This window comes from Octopus sinensis, linkage group LG7, assembly GCF_006345805.1.
Source record: "Octopus sinensis linkage group LG7, ASM634580v1, whole genome shotgun sequence".
NCBI lineage: Eukaryota > Metazoa > Mollusca > Cephalopoda > Octopoda > Octopodidae > Octopus > Octopus sinensis.
In genome coordinates this window covers 33969658-33978036 of record NC_043003.1, presented here as the reverse complement: position 1 = coordinate 33978036, position 8379 = coordinate 33969658, and the positions used below count along the sequence as shown (strand labels likewise).

At 36.6% G+C, this 8379-nt stretch overlaps 1 long non-coding RNA gene across 2 annotated transcripts in view; it reads right to left on the bottom strand.

Annotated features, from left to right (window-relative positions):
- Window positions 1–4130: 4130 nt before the first annotated feature.
- LOC118764213 overlaps window positions 4131–8379 on the bottom strand; it is a 16234-nt gene continuing 11985 nt past the window's right edge. Inside the window, exons 3-4 of one of the 2 annotated variants that reach the window (XR_005000004.1) lie at window positions 4667–4679; window positions 4131–4145 (exon numbers count right to left, since the gene is read on the bottom strand). This is a non-coding gene — a long non-coding RNA (uncharacterized LOC118764213). Of the gene's footprint in view, window positions 4146–4181; window positions 4196–4666; window positions 4680–8379 lie in introns of those variants that run through there. The other variant, XR_005000003.1, reaches the window with a different exon arrangement.

Sequence of the window (8379 nt, the reverse complement as noted above, 5' to 3'; positions counted from 1 at the left end):
AGGTGGTATTCATCAACTTTTAGACATTATACTATGTCAATTCATTTATTTACTAAAACGAGCAAACGCACCTGTCCTTTGGACGGTTTAAGTTGCTTTGGTGGTATTTTTTTTCACCAAATAATTGAACTACCGAGAAGGTTTATATGTAGCATGGCAATCTGTTTCCGATCAACCTAGAAACGGAAAATTAAATTGAAGGCTGGTTATTGTGGAGGTCGTTGCACTTTGATTATCATAGAACATATAAGTTTGAAAGCGATATGAAGTAGAGCTACTGAAGTGATTGGGGCGTAGATGACGGATAATGGCTACAAAATATAGTTGTTTTACATGAAAGCGAAATTTCTTGTCAGAAACAGCCACATAAATGGTGTAATGAAATTGAAGGAAGATGTTGAAACTTCCCCTCTGCGAGTTTATTTTTTTCAACAACAAAGGGAGCTATTTTTTTTCGGAGAGAAACGCTAACAAAAGCCCTTTTATTCTATCTTCCCACATAGCGTGCACATAAACTAACAGCGAATGCTGCATAAAGTAAAATTGGTATGGAGCTTCCTGAAAGATACCTATAGTTTTCGCTAATGGAAGCAAAACTCTTATTTAAAAGTTGATTCTTTGGGACGAATCATATGTGAGTGTTTAAAAAAGGCTAGAATGACAATGCTAAAACCAATTTGAAACAATGGACAGCAGTCGAAATATAATAGCTGGGTAAAGAAGCATCTTTAAAGTGAAACAACGGTATCAAAGGTAAAAAAAAGGTATCAACAGTCAGAAGAGAGGGAAGGGAACATCACCTTTCAAGTAACTCAGAATAGGTAAAGGTAAGCTTGCCAAAGTTTAATGTAGTTTCAATATTTAGATTAAGATAGTTTGGTAATGGATATTCATCACGTATACTTTTCCCAGTCAACTGAATCACCGTCGTAATTAGACAGCAGATATAAATAGACGAAATCCTTTCACTTTTATAAAGAGATTAAAAAGAAAATGAGGGCGAAAAGCATACGTTTTTTCACAATGAAAAATCGTTTCCTAGTAGCCGGAATTTCGCGACAAAATGTATGTTTATTAAGCACAACAGCCTGCAGTGCATGCCGCTGGGAATTAATAGCCAATCGCACAAACCTAGAGGGGCTCTGGGCCCCCTTGAATCGATAAAAAATCACTCTTTTTGCCATAGCAACCACGTCTATATAGCTTGCGAATTTCAACCATCGCGGGTCTCATCCTCACCACGCATTTAGTATCCCTGCCAATTTTCAGCTCGACCCTAACCTCGGTTTAGCCGCCATTAACCGTCAAAGCAAAAATGTGCTTACAATTTTCGTCCAAGGACTGTTTTATAGATATGGGTGACAATTACAGCAATATACATACATGTATAACATATTATGCTTTACATAAATAATGTATAAAGGTAACAGTAATTATTAAAACATATAACATACAGGAATAGAAATTGGGAAAATATCTTGCAGCGGTTTCAGCCAAGAGGAAAAAATACCTCATTATAATTTTATCCCTCCAGTAGACTGAAGTAATTAGTAGATGAAATTGGTATATATATATACGACGGGCTTCTTTCAGCTTTCTGACTATCAAATTCACTGACAAGGATTTCGTCGACCCTTGGCTATAGTAGAAATCACGTACTCAAAATACCATGCAGTGGAACTGAACCCAAAACCATGTAGTTGGGAAGTAAGCTTATTACCACACAGCCATGCCTGCGCATATATATATATATATATATATATATATATATAGAAAGAGAGAGAGAGAGAGAAAGAGAGATAGATAAGTAGATAGATAGATAATAGATAGACATACAAATATGCATGCATGTGTATGTGTAGTGTGGGCATGACTACGCATGTGATGGACTTTTCATGGATCTCAACGATGAACGTTAAATTTGTTGATCAACTGAACTCTTTATTTGTGAAAGCTACCGACTATTTGACATCTTACCGTCTCGTGTACTTTCAGTCTCACGCAGCTAATCTAGCAAAAATCTAGGAAGATCCAAGGAGAGAAGGAAAGATAGAGAGAGACGGAGATAGGGAGAGAAGTAAAGAGAGAGAGAAGGAGAGCGTAAGAATCAAAGAGAAAATAGAATCAGTTCCATTACTGGTCATGCTCTCCATTGATGGAGCCTGACAGCAAAATTACTCAACGTTTCTTAAAATCCAATTCCCCGGTGCTATCATATTAATACGCTGTATCACTAATGCCCTAACAATAGCGGATAGCGATGTTACTTATTTTCTATAAGGGATACCATTTACTGAAATATATAATTGCGACACTACACGGCAATATTATGTAAATAGACCTTATTATCTTTTAAAGGCTACTCTTGTAATCGAAGTCTTACTCATCTAATATTAATGTATAACACACACAAACACACACACACATGCATGCTATATATATATAAATATAGGTGGGTACTCAGAGTTGCATGTTCCCGTTCGTCGGAGGGTTGCGATTGAGATCTCCAGTCTTAATAACAACTGTCCTACGAACGTAAACCTGAATCTCTGAGAAACAGTCTTTCTTAGGTTTCTGCAACTTTAATAAAAGAATATCACATTACTCTACCTTTGGTAGTTAATTCTACCTACCTACCTACCTACCTACCTACCTACCTATCTATCTATCTATCTATCTATCTATCTATCTATATATATATATAACAATGATAAATATCAGAGTTAGTTATATACAGTAGCGGTAACACATCGTGACGTATTTTTGCCATTTCAATATGGCTAACCCCTAAGGGTGGATGCTACTGTAGTTTTTAGCCCCAGGAGGACACACTCCTCCAGCTGGCCATAGACACACTTTCTGTGTCCTGTCAGTATTTGCAAAGGGAAGTCAACCTTCCCGTCTTCAACTTATGATACACACGGACTCGAGTTTCGAGGTATTGACCTCTCGTCAGCGTGTGACAATCATAGTTGTCGTCGAGAATTAGATTTCCTTCACAAATACTTATACTTTTTCCAGCGTCCACTGTCGCTGATATTGAAAAAGTGAAATCAAACAATGATAAATATCAGAGTTAGTTATATACAGTAGCGGTAACACATCGTGACGTATTTTTGCCATTTCAATATGGCTAACTACAGTAGCATCCACCCTTAGGGGTTAGCCATATTGAAATGGCAAAAATACGTCACGATGTGTTACCGCTACTGTATATAACTAACTCTGATATTTATCATGTTTGATTTCACTTTTTCAATATCAGCGACAGTGGACGCTGGAAAAAGTATAAGTATTTGTGAAGGAAATCTAATTCTCGACGACAACTATGATTGTCACACGCTGACGAGAGGTCAATACCTCGAACTCGAGTCCGTGTGTATCATAAGTTGAAGACGGGAAGGTTGACTTCCCTTTGCAAATACTGACAGGACACAGAAAGTGTGTCTATGGCCAGCTGGAGGAGTGTGTCCTCCTGGGGCTAAAAACTACAGTAGCATCCACCCTTAGGGGTTAGCCATATTGAAATGGCAAAAATACGTCACGATGTGTTACCGCTACTGTATATAACTAACTCTGATATTTATCATTGTTTGATTTCACTTTTTCAATATCAGCGACAGTGGACGCTGGAAAAAGTATAAGTATTTGTGAAGGAAATCTAATTCTCGACGACAACTATGATTGTCACACGCTGACGAGAGGTTAATACCTCGAAACTCGAGTCCGTGTGTATCATAAGTTGAAGACGGGAAGGTTGACTTCCCTTTGCAAATACTGACAGGACACAGAAAGTGTGTCTATGGCCAGCTGGAGGAGTGTGTCCTCCTGGGGCTAAAAACTACAGTAGCATCCACCCTTAGGGGTTAGCCATATTGAAATGGCAAAAATACGTATATATATATATATATATATGCAAGCTTCAAGGAATCTTGTGTAGCCCTGCGTCGGCAAGACTTTTCCGTGAGGAGTGGAATATCCAACGTTTCAGATGTAATTCTTCATCGGAGGAGGGGGGGGGGGGAGAAAAAAAGAATTTGAAGAAATACAGAATTTACATCCTCTCAGCTGGAAAAACTGGCTGTAACTAATATTCCACTCCTCACAGCAAGTTCACTGTAATCCTCTCACTTTTCTCTCTCTCCCTCTTTATCCCTCTCTCTTTCTCTCTCTCTCTCTCTCTCTCTCTCTCTCTCTATATATATATATATATTATATATATATACGTTCATAATATTCATTTTGCAAGGTTCTTGATGTGAATTCGTGTGTTGAAACAGATATTGTTGTATTTGGGGATGGTCATGTTGCCAGTTTAGCCAATGAAAACATACGCACTATATATATATTTGATGTTCACTTGCTTCAGCTTTATTTCATATGAATTGCATTTCGGCCAGAGTTCTTTCGTCACACTTCTGTGACCTCGTTAGTCGTCCTTTGCTTTCTTCTTACTTTTTGTGTCTCCCCTTCCTAACGATCTGCCATTTTGTATTCCTTTTGTGTGTGTCTTTATTTGCGTATGCATATATCCCTGTGTGTGTCCATGTTTAGCAAGTGTATATGTGGAAATGTGTATGGTACCTTCATTATCAGTATTCACTGTTTATTCACGTTCCTTTAATTTACTTTTATTTATTTAATTCATTTGCTTTTATCTACTTACTTTTTCTTTCTTTCTTCTTTTGTATTAGTTTGATTTGATTTAATTTATTATATTTTGTTTATGTTTATAATTATTTAATTCCATTTATTTATCTGTCTATTGCATTAGTGTCATATTATTATTAGTTTATGTCGATCATAGGTTGTGGTGTGTGTGTGTGTGTGTGTGTGTGTGTGTGTGTGTTCGTGTGTTTGTGTGTGTTGGGATGCTAGTGTTCCATTCTAGTTTTCTAGAAGTGAACACAAAACATATAGAGCGTGTGGTTTCATTGGCTAAACTGGCAACATGACCGTCTCCAAATGCAACAATATATAATAGCTGTCATTTTATCTGTCTGTCTGTTTCATTTTCCCCTGTGTGTGTGTATATATATATATCTGCTGACCGCTCTGCCTGGCGTCGGACAGTGAGGAAAGGCGTTTCCATGGCTGAGGAAAGGAGAGCACAGCTGTGGTCGGACAGGCGGGACAGGAGGAGGACAACTGCAGCAACACCCCACACGTACCCATCGATGTTCGGGTGCAGCAACTGTACCAGGGACTGACACTCTAGAATTGGACTGTTCAGTCACAGCAGACGCTGCTCATCATCAAAGTAGGCCCCACCCTTGGCGTGACCCATTGTCTATCAAGACAGACGGGATAGAAAGAAAGAAGAAAGAAAAGAATATATATATATATATATATATATATACAGACATATTTATATATATATATATATGTGTGTGTGTGTGTGTTCAAACATATGTGTGTAAACATATAAGCATTGACAAATGCAGGCATGAAACTTCATATTACCGAGATATCTAGATGAATGCATAATTGTGATGAAATTTTCATTAGCACGTGTGTCTATAAGTAGATATAAGTTTATAATGTATGATTATAGAAATATTCATGCATATTCGCACATATATACATATATCTACCTATATATATATATATATATATATATATAAACATATGTACATTTGGAAACCCACACGAAAGTATATGTCTATAATCATATTCACCAATACAAATATACCCACCAATAAAAATGTACTATGCATTTTGGTTGAATTTGAAGCTTTCTAAAATGCAAGCAAAATATTACAGATCAGTTGATCACCCCATAAACAACGTCTGAAAAGAGAGTGAAGCCTGTGTTATGGAAGGATGAATACTGAAACTGAAGCCTTGACTTGACTGTTTGCAAATGCTTAGACTTCATCAATCTCACCCAATGTCTAAGTGTTGCTGTAAAAAGGGCGACGGATTTCGCTTAGTACGGAAGAACAAGGACTTTCAATAGAATGGCTACCGCAGTATTTCCTTCGGCCAAACTTTCTTGCCAAGGTATTGGTCGACTTGAGCCTGTGTTATGAGACCAAACGCAGCACCTAATGGTAGTAAAGTGCGTGAACCTGCATGTGGTCAGTGTAATATAATACTACGTCAACACCTGCATCATATGATTATAATACAACTAAGAAACTGTTTGAAATTATTACTGTGGAGTGATTTCCAATCAACAGTATAATTGCCTATGAGGAAACATGTAGGGGAAGCGTATCAAGATTTGTCGTCCTGCTGCTATTTAATATTGAGTTAAGACAACACTGAATATGTACCATAACACGGCGTCCTGCTTTCATTACAGAAATCTCTTTTTAGTATCTATAATCATATCAAGGCTGTCTAAAGGATTTATTGTTACCGCTGAAAGTTTGGAAATATTCTATCAATGAATTTTATTCAAATATATTTGGTACAACATCTATTCATAGAACAATAAAATGTTCTCACATCTTATTCCAGTGAAAGATTTTCTATTTGTTGTTCTTTGCTAGCATAGGCGAGTATGCTTCCTACAGTGCATATTCATATATACGTATATGCCTTTCTACACAACAAGAAAGAAAACTGGTTTCATCTAATTTGTTTCCTTGTTGATGTAAACAAAATCTTTGCTAGTCAAATCTATGGAGATATGAAATAATGAAACCTATCACTGAAATATATGCAGAAATTTGGAAGAGAAATTGGTTCAGAAAGAACGTCTTGTATTATAATAAATCCAAGGAGGATGTGTTGCTGAACTGTAAACGTCACTTACAATTAACTTACTTTCCCACTTCTTTCAGGCAATAAAAATTATACTCACACTGGAACGGAAGAAAATAAGTTCTAAAATTGTACTGAGAATATAGTGACAGAATTCAGTTAAATATAGTTATATAGTGTTGCACTATTCTCAAAAATATATGAAAATCGAATCGTCCATTGCTTTGCAAATCACAATAAATTTGCAGGAAAACTTATTGGAATAAAAGTAATGGAAGTTTAAGTGAAATGACAATACCATCGAAGAGAAAAACTGCCAAAATTAAAATTATAATCACTCAGAATTGATATTTTAATCTGATATTAGTGACATCAACGATGAATAATATACAAATTGATTACAGATAATGTGCAATGCAATTATCAATTGACTGGTTGTTGATATAAACAGTAAACTGAAATTGGAGCACACTTAGCAATAGGCAGTAGAACGTCTACCTATGTTCAGGAAAAGATAAATATATATTCATACCTATTACATTCAGTTAAATTTATTAATCTTTAAAATTAGACAAAATATCTTATACAATTCTTAATAGTGAAAACATGCTAAATTAAATAGCCAACGCTAAAGGATGTGCCAAAACTAACTGATAGGTTTCAATTTTTAATAACTTCCTTAACTTTATAAGTAAATACATGAAATTTTGATACAATATAAAGGAAATAACGGAAATTAATATGCATATATCAAATTTTGTAAAACCACTACATATGAAAAATGGCATCGCTTAAACGGTAGCCATTTTCAGCTTCGTACGCCCGTGTTCTTACCAAAAATTGCACCATAACACCCTCAAGAATTTCAGATACCACTTCTCTGATTTCTCTATTGACGCTCTCCTTCAGTTGCACTAGAGCCTCCGGTTTATTCATGTAAACCCTCTCTTTCAGGTATCCTCACAATAATAAATCCGGGCTAGTCAAGACTGGGGAACGTGAAGGCTAGTTGACATTGCCGTAGCTGGAGATTATTCTCTCCCCGAAGCACTGCCGTAGCAAGTGCATTATTTCTTTTCCGATATGAGCAGTTGCCCCGTCTTGTTGGAACCAGGTGTGAGGTCTACTTTGAATGGCCGGGCGCAAAAAGGTCTCAATCATAGATACCTGAAAGAGGGGGTTTACGCCAACAAGCCGGAGGCCCTGGTGCAACTGTGGGAGAACATCAATAGAGGAATCAGTGAAGTGGGGTCTGAAACACTTGAGGGTATTATGGAACAAGTTTTGAAAAAAGCACGGGTATGTGAAGCCGAAAATATCAGCCATTTAAACGATGTAATTTTTCATATGTGATGTGGTTGTGTTGCAAAATTGGACATGTGCAAATCAATTTCCATTATGTCCTTTATATTGTATCAAAATGCCATGCATTTATTTGTAAAATTAAGAAAGTTATTAAAAATTAAAACCCGTCAGTAACTTTTGGGACACTCTGTATTAGCATAACTCGCGAGAAAGTTGAGAATCTTCTACATAAATAACTTGTCATGACGAACGTTTCTGCTGGGTGCCTGATCCAAAGGGCACCAGGCTGATCACATCACAGTTAAATCTGACATTTTCTTAGATAAATCTAGCTGGATTCGGCTGATTTCCTTGAATGTTTCC